Below are 12,184 nucleotides of genomic sequence, written 5' to 3' on the forward strand. Positions count from 1 at the left end.
ATGAGCTGAATCAGCTTCTATCTACACTTCATTGCCTTGGGATCCCAAATAATCGGTTATGAAAGGTGGGGGAACTGTAGGTGGTTCTTGCACATTCCATTGTGCCTGATGTTATGTGGGGGCCTCCTCACACCTAGCTGAAACATCCCCCACCAGGCCACATAGGGCACTTGAGATTCCACATGGGCAAATGGCTACTGTTAACAAGATGAATTATTTCCCCCAAGTTCTTATGTTGAAGTCCTAACCCCCAGGGCCTCAGAATGTGACTATTATTTGGACATGGGGTCCAAAGAGCTAATTAAGGTAAAATGAGGTCACTGGGTGGGCCCTAATCCCACATGACTGGGGTCCTTATAAGAGGGTGGGTTAGGACAGGACACAGACACGTGAAAAAGAAAGACCACATGAAAACACGAAAGCAAGAAGACAATCTTCTCAAGTCAAGGAGAGAGGCCTCAGAAGGAACCAACCCTGCCCAAACCTTCATCTTGGATGTCTAGCCCCCAGAACAAATAGAAAATAAATTTCTGGTGTTTACACCTCCCAGACTACTGCCATCTCCCTTTTTTCTCTACAACATATCTGGCTGTGTCCTTCCTGCTCCCCCACCCCTTCTTTTCCTGGATAATTAACTGGCATTAAAACGTACATTATGGGATGCAGACGCCTTTCAACGTACATGGAACTGAAGTGGGAAAGACTGAGGTCAGGAAGGGCCTTTCTTTTCCTCCAAGCAGCCCAGCCCTCCAATGCCAGAGGCACTTTGAGATTACACGAACCTAAGCAGGTAAGCCATGTCCACCCCAGCCAGCGGGTGAGCCAGGTTTATGGGCCCCAGCTGGCCTTTTCCAAAGAAATAATATTTGTAAAGGCAGGTTGGTTCCCAGGCTAGCCCACAAAGATCCTCTCTGGTCTATCATAGAGCTCTAATACACTCTCTCTTCCTGTCCTGTAGAACATGTTGTGAGATACTGTCTCAAAATGAATCTTTAAATTCTACAGAAAAAAATAATGACGTCCACCATGAAGTGAGTGGGGAAAGATTTCCGTACTTGGAGGAAAGCAGATTGTGTTGGAGGAGGGCCGAGGAGGTAAATGGAGCCCGTGGTGGTGATTCTGAAGGGGGCTTCTGGGATTTCTCAAGGGCTTTTGAGGCTGAGCACTCTTGTTCTTTATTATGTCTAATTTCACTTCAGAACACAAGGTCCGCTTTGTATTCTCACAAGACAACCGAGCTGAACGCCATGATTGGGCCATTTGAGGGGGAAGAGCGAGCTGGAGAAAGGGGGTATGACTGGATAGCAGCAGAAAGAGGGTTAATGGGGGGCAATTATTGGGAGAGAAGGGCTGGTTGATGGGTCAGAACTCGGCGTGCGTAAGCCCAGTATTTCCTCTTTACCCCAGCAAGGGGCTAAGGCACAGGAAAGGGCTCCAGAGCCGCATGTCCTGGCTTGAATCCCCGTTCTATCACTCACCAGCTGTGTGATACTAAGGGAATGCCACAACTTCTCTGTGCCTCACTTGCCTTCTCTGTAAAATGAAATTATTATAGTACCCAGCTTGCTGGGTAGTTGTGAAGATTCAATATGCATATGAAGAATACCCCTGATATTTAATAAGGTACACTCAATAGGGTTCATTATGATGGTGGTTGTTAGTAGACATGTCCCAACTTTATTATTAGCCTAACCTGGAAGGACAGAAGTAGGGATAGGAAAGGAGAGGGGAGGAGGGAGAAAGATAAGCTGGGCCAGGGAAGATGGGGCCACCGAGCGCCCATGGTCCTTGCCCTTGGAGTGGATCAGGCCAACTGTCGCATCGCCACCAACACCACCGTGGGCCTCTTTTCCTGATTTTTTTCTGACCTTGACTTGCTTGTGGCCATCCAGTGAGAAGCCCTCAGTGCCATGGCCTCTTCCAAAGCGGGGCAGGCAGCTGGGAATGGTCCTCTGCAGCACAAATGCTGAAGGAGTTTGCAGGGAGCCTGAAGGAGGTGGGGAGAGGGGGAGGGTTGCTGGAGGAAAAGAATTTTGAATTCTCCAAGAGGAGCCAGAGTGGTGTTTTCATTCCAATTAATTATCCTTTTAGAGCAGTTCGCGTTGCTGGAGAGCAAGAAGGAGAGATTCATTTATATTAAAATCAGCCCCAGCCCTTCCAGCCAAGATTCTAGCCTGTGTGTAGATGCTGTGGTCATAAACTGTGGAGGAAGCCAGGGGGATGGAGGGGCCTTGCTGCCAGCCCCCCCGAAAAGGCAGACCCACAATGCTCAGCCTGTCTACTTCCCTCAAAGAAGGCCTCTGCCCTACAGGTGCTCATCAATCAAATGCCACTGACAGAGACCTGGGCACCAGTTTAATGTGCTTTGCAAAACGGTTTTTTTTTTTTTTTCATGGAGAAGCTACTCAGAGAGGCCGGTGGCTTGTCTCCATTCTCCACCTCATGGAGCCTGAGTCCTACCGGGCCTGCCTTCCCTTCCCGCCCAGACTCCCTGACCCCCTCCCCAAAGTCGTGCTTTGCTCCAGGGCACTTTCTGAGTCTGAACCCAGCCCAGCCCTGTGCTTGATGGCCAAGGAAGTCTTCCTGGAGGAGGCGGGAAGTCAAATCTTAGGGCCAGAGAGAACCAGCAAGGGGGCCCCTGCAATACTCCAGGTGGCCCTCCACCCGTGGAGGTGGGAGAAGTGGTCAGATGCTGGACTCACGTAGAATCCCAAGGCTGCCAGATGGACTTGGGTGCGGAGTATGGAAAGAAGAGCAGAATCAACAGGAGGCTGAGGTCTTTGACTTGAGCACGTGGAAGAGTATACTTAACTTCACCTGAGATGAGGACGCTGTTGGAGGAACGGGTGTGGGGTGGGAGAGAACCAGGAGTTTGGTTTTAGATATGTCAGCTTTGAGATGCCTGTGAATCATCACCTCTGAGCTCAGGAGCCAGGCCAGCCACGTCCATCTCTGCTCATTTTGCCAGGCCTTCGGTGTATTGGGTATCAATAGAGCCAGAGATCACACAGCAGGTTCGCTGACTTTGTCTAACACTTCTGCTTCTCCCCTACCTAGCTTCTCCAAAGGGCCAGGTATAAGGTGGAGCCAATCGCCTTCAGTGCCCTTTCCTTCTGGATGCCAGGCCCTCAATCGCTCTCCTGATCATTCATCCTTTAGCCTGTGCTCATGACTAACCTACTGGAAAATGGTCTATCACGTAATTCATACTACAGTGTAAATGGCTGATAAAAAGGGAACAACAGCCTTCAGAGAGCACTGAGGAACAAGCAATGATGATGGCACAACAGTGCCTAATCCTTATATATCACTTACAATGTGTCAGGCACTTTCGTGTGCATTATATACTTAACCCTGCCCACAACTCTTTGAGAAGAGTGTTATTATCATTTTTATAGATGAGGAAACTGAGGCACATACCCAGGGTTACATGGCAGTGTTAGGACTGGAACTGAAGCAGTCTGGCTCTAGAGCACACAGTCTGAGCCACTGCAGTCTATCACCTGCCCACACAATCTTGTCAATCCCCACAACCAGCCTGTGAGGACAGCAGTTTACCCCGCTGTGCAGGGGAGGGCACAGGTCAGAGAGGGAGAGCTGCCCAAGGTCACACAGCTGCTACCAGTGGGGACCAGATAAAATGCAGGATGCCAGTTAGATTTTGATTACAGATAAACAGAATTTTTTTATAAGTAGGTCTCATTCACTATTTGGAATATTCTTATACTTAAAAAGTATGTTTTTCTTTATCTCAGATTCAAATTGAACTGGTCATCCTACTTTATTTGCTGGATATGGCAACCCTAAAATTCACAGAAGGATCTGGCCCAGCTAGCGCCAGCTTTCCCAGTCTCCAGGGGTGAACCCAGCTTCCCAACCTGAAAGTCTGGAGGATGAGGGACTCGAGGTATTCCCTGGCTGATCTCAGTCATGACACCCCACCTCCCAACAGCCATCACCAGGAAATCCTGGGATGGTGTTCCAGTCGTCTCTCCCGGAACCTTTGGGTGGGGCGCTGGGCCACCCGGAGAGCCCTTGGGGATGCACCCAAAGCACCGCGCTGAGGAGCTGATAGCGGCAGCTCTCGCCCATACATCACAGGCAGCTGGAAATCAAAACTCAGTTTCTCAAATCTATGCGCTGGCAGGTTTAGTCTCCGGATTTGGGCAAAGTCTCATCGCACATCCAGCATTTGTCAGTCGTGCACCCGCTAAGACATGCACCACGCATGCGCTGGGACAGAACCGTTCCCAAGTTCCCACCTCAGGGTAGAATGGAGCCAAGTTCACGCCGTTGCCCGCAGGGCTGTGAAGTCCCAGCCCCTTGGGCAACAGCCAGCTGTTTTTTAGAGCGCCAGCTCTATGCGAGGCCTGTTCCAAGCTGTGGGCCATTCAGACGAGTCTGATAATGGCTGTTTTTGCCAAAAGAATAATTGCTACTGTGTTTTCAGTGGGCGTTTACTACCTCCGGGACGAAGTTAAGAACTTTCTGTGCAGTAGCGCATTTAATCTACAGAAAACTGAGGCACGGTAAGGTTAAATGGCCAGAGGCCGCGCAGCCAGAAGTTCCAGTGAAGGAATAGAAACCAACCCTCCCATCCCCACCCCCGTTGCCTCCAGGCTCAGGACTTCCCCCTCCTCCCTCCGCCTGTGTAACAAAATTCCGGGTCTGAACTGCAGCTCCGCAAGGGAGGAGCTAACAGGACATCAGGCTGCCGTGAGGTGCAACCCCCAGCTTGGGGTGAAATGCTGCCCCCCAGACGGCCTGGGCAGACAGAGAGGAGTACGCAGGCATCACCTCCTGGGAAGGTCTGTCAGGGGGACCTCGATTTCTGCTGACCACAGACCCCAAGTGAGTGGCCCGGCTGCCTCTCCCTGAGGCATCCCCAGCTGTATGTAATAAGTGTCCCCAAGGCCTGCCTGGATTCTAGTCTCAGATCGGCTGGGGGCTCTCTGTGTAACCCTGGCTCTGGAACTCTTGTCCCTTCTCTGAGCCTCAGTTTCCCCTGTGTAGCAGATCTTTGACCAGCTCGGTCAGCCCTGGTATTCACAGGTGACCCTGTGACACTGCAGTCAGTCCCTAATCCTGACATCGGAGGTCCCCCACCCCAGACTTCTCCAGGCAAGACGGGGAGCCCGGTGTGGTTAAAGGAAAAGGAGCCAGGCCCAGGGCAGCCTGAAGCAAACGGTCCTTTGGGGCCACATCTAAGGCTCAGCCACGTTTCAAACCCCTTCCCCAGGGGATGCAGCCCACGGCAATCACCCACATCCTCGACGCGTGAGCTGAGCCACACCACGGGCTCTTCAGAGGGACCCCCAAGCTCCAGTCCCTTAGGGGGTCTCCAAACTCATCCCTCCTCAACTCAGGAGGAGGATGCTAGTGAAGATGCCACTCCTCTAACAAGCTTGCCTGTGAAGAGCGAGGGAGGGATAGGGGAAGGGAGGGGATGGGCCAGAGTCCCACCGGACAGCTGGACCTAGCCTGTCCCCAGGCCCTGTTAGCTTAGAACAAACGAGGACGGCAGCAGAAAGAAGGCACAGGAGGTGAGGGGCCTGGCCTTTAACGGTGGCCATGGCCATGCCTTGCCCTGCTGTGCAGCCCCAGTAGAGCCCCTGTCTCCTCTGAGGCAGGGGGACTGGGTAACTTCAAAGGCATCCCCCTTGCTGACTCACACAACCCCCGGGGGCGGGACGAGGTCTGAGTCCGGGCTCTGATGGACACGAGCATGGAGGGGGACAAGAAACTAGGTCAGAGGGCTCCTATAAAAGAATGAGGCCTTCATCCCGGGGCCCGGCCCAAGTGCAGGGGGCTGCCCTGCCCTTGCTCAGGCAGCTGCCTCTGCCTCTGGGCCTTCTCCACCCACAGCGGCATTTCTCAAACGTCTCAGTTAAAAACACTCACACTTAGGAGTGGAAAATATAGAATACAAAATCTTATAATCAGTAAGGTTCTGGTTTTGTGTGTCTGTGTGTAGCCTAACCCCACCCCCCACCCCCACCCCTCGGACCATGTCCGTCTTGCTCTCTTGTTGTTCCCAGAGCCCAGAACAAGGGTCTGGCTCATGGGAAGCATGCAATAAACATTTACTGAGCAAATAAATTAAAGGCACTGAACTGCCAACTGTGGATATTCAGGGAAGGAAAAATTGAGATCATGTTAATTTCTGTATACTTTTAAGTCATTTTCATGTTTTTCAAATGAGTGTGTCTTGATTTCATAACCAGAAACTCCCCCCTCCACCACCACCACTAAAAGCTTCTAAAAACAGAACAAAGCAGGACTTCTCTCTCTCCTCAAGGCCTGGCTCCCCAGGCCCCCTGAGTTCTCTGTTTTCACCCGGTCCTGGGAGGTTTGTAGGGCAGAGACACTCACCCATTTGACAGATGAGGAAGCTGAGGCTCAGCCCATGTGTGTGCTCGAGCAAAGGTGGAAACTTTCTCCACAAACAAGAGGAGACTCCAGCTTTCCCGGAGGAGTTCCAGGAGCGCTCAGGGGCCATCCCAGGCTAGGGGTTGAAGGAAGCAGGAGATTGGAACCTGTTGTTACCTGGCTGTTGTGGGCGTGTCCACAGTGCCTGGGCAGAGAGGCGAGAAGGCAGACCCCGCCTGGAGCCAGGGGAAGCTGTGGACTACAGGCACTACCCATGACAGTAGTGCCCAGCGTTGGAAGGCAGCCTTCATCCACAGGGACAAGAGAGGGCCCTGGGTCCAGCCTACACACCCCACTCTCATCACAGCAAGGTTACAGCAAGAATGGTGTCCCAGCCTGAATGTCACCTCCTCCAGGAGGCCTGCCAAGATCTTCCTGCCTGAACCGCACCCCTTTCGTGAGTTCCCCTAGCTTGCTGCACTTCCTCCCATACTTGCCACAGTTTATATAATAATACCTTTATTTGCGTGGTGCTTGGGGTAACTCCTGCCTCTCCCACTAAACTGGAGCAGAGTCTCCATGTCTGCTGTCAAGCTTTCACCACCAGGCACAAGCAGCCGCTTACTGTGTATTTGTTCAATGAATATGGGTGGACACATGGACAGATGACAGCAGCTGGCATCCACTGAGACCCTTGGCAGGCAGGGGGCAGCAAGAAAGAGGGAGACGAGCAGCTTCAACAGAAGGGACCCAGGCAGACAAGAACTGACCAGCCCCGAACAGTGCTGCTCCGTTGGTAGGACGTTGTCCTGCAAAGTGGAAGGTTCCCGGTTTGATTCCCAGTCAAGGCGCGTGCCTGGACTGCAAGTTCCGTCTCTGGCCGAGCGAGGCCTATACGGGAGGCGGCCGATCGATGTTTCTCTCCCACACCAGTGTCTCTCTTTCTCCTTCCCTTCCCCTCTCTCTGAAAGTAAATAAATAAAATCTTTTTTTTAAAGTGACCGGTCCACAAGAGATGGGTATGACACTGAATATTTGAGGAGCACTTTCCTTGGCATTATCTCATTTAATCCTCAACACAACCCTACATGGGCAACATTTGCAGATGAAGACACTACAGAATAAGAGAGGTAAAGTGACTTGCCCAGGGTCACACAGCTCATGCATCTTGCAGCTAGAATTTAAGCTCCGCTCTATCTGGCCTCATATAGCAGCTATTATTTGCTGAGCGTGTACTAGTTGTGTGCATGCTACTATCTCCACACATTAGTTCTCACAACACCCTTTGGATGTAGGCATCCAATTCCCCTTTCGAACCCAAGAAACGGAGGCCCAGAGGGGCCCGGGGCCCTTCTGTGCACAGCCCCACACCTTCCTCACCCGGCCCCAGCGCCCCCTCACCGGACCTCTAAGGCCCCACCCGGCCTGGAAAGTCTGTGGCTCAGGGGCCCACACTGAGGGACAGAGCCAGGACCAGGAGGCAGTTCAGGGCTGCACTCAAGGGGGGAGATTCTGCAGCCAGACCACCTGGTCCACGTCCAGGTTCCACCAAGTCCTGGCTGCAAGGCCTGCCTCTCTTCTCCACCCCTTGCCCTAACAGATGAGCAGAAAGATGGAGTTACTTCAATAGCTGTAAAGAACAATGAATGAACGTGAGGGTTTCAGGAAAGAGCCCAGTAAACACAATGGAACTGCTAGCAGGAGTGAGTTCTGTGATGGGCTGGGGCCAGAGGAGCTCTGAGATCTGCAGTCCAGGCAGGGATTTGCAGGTTGGAGAGTGGCAAGGTCCTGCGTCAGCCCAGAGCTCTGGCCCACACTGGGCCCTCTGTCTCAGAGCCCTGATACTTGCCTGTCCTTGGCTGACCAGAGGGGAGGCGCCTGGGCATGGTGTTGCGAGAGGCTGTCTAATGGCTGAGGCCCAGCCTGGGACGGGGAGGGACAGGGGAAGCAGGCAAGGCAGTGCGGAGCTTCCTGGCTAACAGAGCCCAGTGTTGTTCAGAGGCCAAGAATAGCTGAGCCCCTCCTGGCCCCAGGGAGTGAATCATCATCGGTCTAAGATGGTCCCAGTAACCCCAGTGACAGTGCTTTGTTGGGGACAGAGAGCATGTGCCACAATTCTGGCCAGCAAAACAAGACAGGAATTTTGCCAGTAAACTTCTGGAAAGGTCTCCATGCTCTTAAGAAGAAATGAGCAACAGGAAGCAGGTCATTTGCTGCCTCTGGTTGGAGCTATGTGAGGCTGTGATGCACGGAGCAGTTGCAGCCACCTCATGACCATGAGGGAATGGTCCACTCTGAGGGTGCCAGAATAAGAAAAAGGAAAGAATCATGGCCTTGGGTGATTGATGGCCTCAGGTAACACTGAGTTACAAATTAAGCAACTCACCCCTGGGACATCTTATCTCATGAGATAACTCATTTTCTTTATCATTTATGTTTGTCATAGTTGGTTCTTCCGCTGCTTGTGGACTGAAGCGTCCTAACCAACAGCATCTTAGCCCGACTTCACCTCCCAGGCTTGGGCCGACGCAGGTCAGGAATGGGGCCGAGCCGAACCAGCGCCCCCTCTTCACATCCAAGGAGCTCCAGGTGGGTGGGAAGACCACTCCCCATACACGCACCCTCCCGGACCCCAGATCCCTCAAACAAGTGCCGCAGGACTGTAGAGGCCAGGAAAAGCTCTCCCCTGAGCCAGAGAGGGGCTACAGATGCCTCTTCTGTCCAGTAGCCTAGAAGGTTCGCATTCTCACCCTTGAATCTTTGGGGATGTGAGACTTAGAAACCAACCCACTCCAACCTCCCTGGTCATGCTGGGCTTAAATGAACTTGACCGTACCCCAGTGCATGGGGACCAAACAGGCTAAGAGGGGGTGCAAACTAGGCTCAGCACCCTTAGCTGCTGGCCTTGGTCAGAAGGGGGAGCCTGAGGGGCCGTGGGAGCTCCTTCAGCTGAGGTGTGAGCATAAATGTACACAAGGGGACCCTTTATAAACTGTGAAGTGCAGCTCACATGTCACGTGTTCACAGTAACGTGATCTTGGCACCCACTACACGGTGAGTGCTGAATGGACGGTTGTTGATTCAGTGAATGAACGAATGAGTGGAAGGACGGATGAATAATGACTAAGGTCTTGAGTGAATGAACGAGTTAACCCTGTTGTTATTACTATTATGAAGTACATTAGGATTACCCCCAAATTTAGCAGCTTAAAAGAGCCCACATTTAATATCTCACAGTCGTTATTCTTCTCTAGTTCAAGCACAGCTTAATGGAGTCCTCTGGCGCGTGGTCCATCCCTGGCTATGATCATAGCGCGTCAGCTGGGCTGCAGCCTTCCGAACCCTCAGCTGGACCAGGGAGGGGTCCAGGCCACCCAGGGAGACCTTGGCCTTGCCGGAGCTGAGACGCAGGCCTAGGGCAGACAGAGGGGTGGGGTCTTTCCGGGGACCGTGGGACTCTGGGCTTGTGCTCTTGCGCACCATCTCCTCCTTCCTCAGCCCTTCTAAGCCCCGCACCCCCAAAGAACCCACCGTTCCCTCCACCCCCTGCCCCACCCAGAACCCGCCACTGAAGAAGCTACGCTGCCCTGGTGTGGATGAAAAGGGGGTGCTGTCATAAATCTAACCAAAAGGAACCTCGCAACGTGATCCGATCACATGCTCCCAAGTGGGCAGGTCACGGTAGACGGTCACACCTCAGGCCTGCAACTTCTTCCGTGGAAGGTTTCTCTCTGCCTTAAGCAAGCCCTGTCCAGTGTCTTAGTGCATTTGGGTTAACACCCCTCTGAAAAGACTCTTTTTCAGACCCCTAGAGAGGTAACCACCCTCAAGAGAGCACCATCTTGAAACTATCCCGTAGTCCAACCCCCACGTTACTTCCCCACCTTCGTGGAATCTCCCTTCAGTCCCTCCCGTGCTCTGAGTGCGTGAAAGAAACTGCAAAGCTCTTGCTTCCCAGCATTTGTCACCGTTTTGGCTCAAACAAACTCACAAAAATCCTTTACAGGACTGGAGGTTCTTAGGGTGACACTGGTCTCCCTGGCCTTTGCCACAAGCCCACGTGCGGCCAGCCCTGTGTCCAGGCATCGGGCGAGGGGCCTCCTGCTCTCCCATGCCCCTGCTAAGCAGAGCCAGCTCCGTGGTCTCGTGACCTCTGTGGTCGCCAAGGCCCATGCTCGCATTAGTGGTCTACTGTTGCTATCTTGAAATTCTCTAATCATGTTTTTTTGTTAACCAGGAATCTTATATTTTCATTGTGCAATGAGTCCTTCAAATTATGTGGCTGGTGTTGCTTCCACCATCTCTTTGTAGGGTCCTCACAGCCAGCCTTCGGGGCCAAGTGGAAAGAGCCCGTAAGCCCCATTTGGAGATGAGAGAATGGAGGCCTCAGATTTGAAGGTGGAAAAGGCCAGGATCATGCCTGGACTCCCCTTCAACGCTCGACCTCCCTATGGGACACCCGCCTCAGGCTCAAGGTCCAAACGTGGGGGCCACGGAGGGCTGCCTGGAGGAGGAGAGTGCTCTCAGGAGTCCCTCCATATTTCCAAAGGGGGGAAGGAGAGGCCCCCTGGGCTCTCTTGACCCCCAGTTTGTTCCCTTCAGAACCCCCTCTTTCATATCTTCACTTTCGTTCTGGGGATTAACTAGACGGAGCAAGGCCTCCAACTCAGAGGGACCCCACGGTGGCCCTTGGGACTCTCAGAGGCAGTTTCCTGCTCCCCTCCGGCTCTGGCCCCCACACAGCTTCACGCTGCCTGCGGGGTGCCTCTGCTCTGGCGTCTATTTCCAGAGGAGTGAAATCCCGGACCTGCTCCCTCTGACGTCGGGACATCTAGGGACAGGGAATCTGGGGGCAGAGAATCAGGGCTGGGAATGCCCCTTGGTGAGTGTTGCCTGTCTTTTCTGGGACTGGGGATGAGAGAAAAATCAGACTCCAGAGTCAGGCAGTACTGGGTGGGGTTGAATCCTGACGCCACCACCGGTCACCTGTGCACCCCTGAGCACGTCTTGTGAAGCCCTCAGCACCCCCATGCGCACACCTGTAAAACGGGAGCAACAAAACCTGGCTCTGGCTAGACCGTGTTCCTGTGACAGGCACAGGGGGCATGGGAGAGGGAATTGCTTGGTAAACTGCCTTCCAAGTTGGAAGGACAACTCAGAAACCTCTTCTGGCCACACTAGCTGGGCAGCACCCTCCTCACTGTGCCCAGGGCACCCAGACCATGGCTTTAGCCTGGTCCTTAGCAGGTGGCCTGGCTCTGAGCCTGCCCCCGCCACCCACCCCATCAGTCTGAGAACTTCTGAAGGGCAGGGTGGTCAGTGCTTCCCCCTGGAGCCCCAGGGCTGGCCTCTGAGTTGGCAGCTTAGCACACGATTGCAAGGCCACCTTTGAAGCAGATGATCCAGGTGAGCCTCTCAGGTAGACTATTTGCAACATGCAGGTGGACCTTCACAAGGGGTTAACCTCTCTGAGCCTCAGTTTCCTCACCGTGGCAGGATGTGCCCACCACCTGTTCCGCAGAGGAGTCGAGAAGGCAACGTGAGGTAGAGGAGGAGGTGTGGGAAGCGTGCTTCAGTGGATCACGTGCTCCCAGGTGTGTGACACCACACACACACACACACACACACACTCAGGTCCTCGTAAAGGCCGGCCCCTTCCTAGACCTGAACCCCAAATGTGGTCCCACCCCCCACCCCACCTGAACCCCAAATGCCACCAATAGTAGCTTTCACATCCCAGGGCAGACTCTGCTCACCCCTGCCAGAAGATCTGGAACATTCCACCAAAACTGCCGCTGGGGGACTCAGCAGCCTC

Source organism: Phyllostomus hastatus, unplaced genomic scaffold, assembly GCF_019186645.2.
Source record: "Phyllostomus hastatus isolate PE091 unplaced genomic scaffold, TTU_PhHast_1.1 phas_scaffold_585, whole genome shotgun sequence".
Taxonomy (NCBI): domain Eukaryota; kingdom Metazoa; phylum Chordata; class Mammalia; order Chiroptera; family Phyllostomidae; genus Phyllostomus; species Phyllostomus hastatus.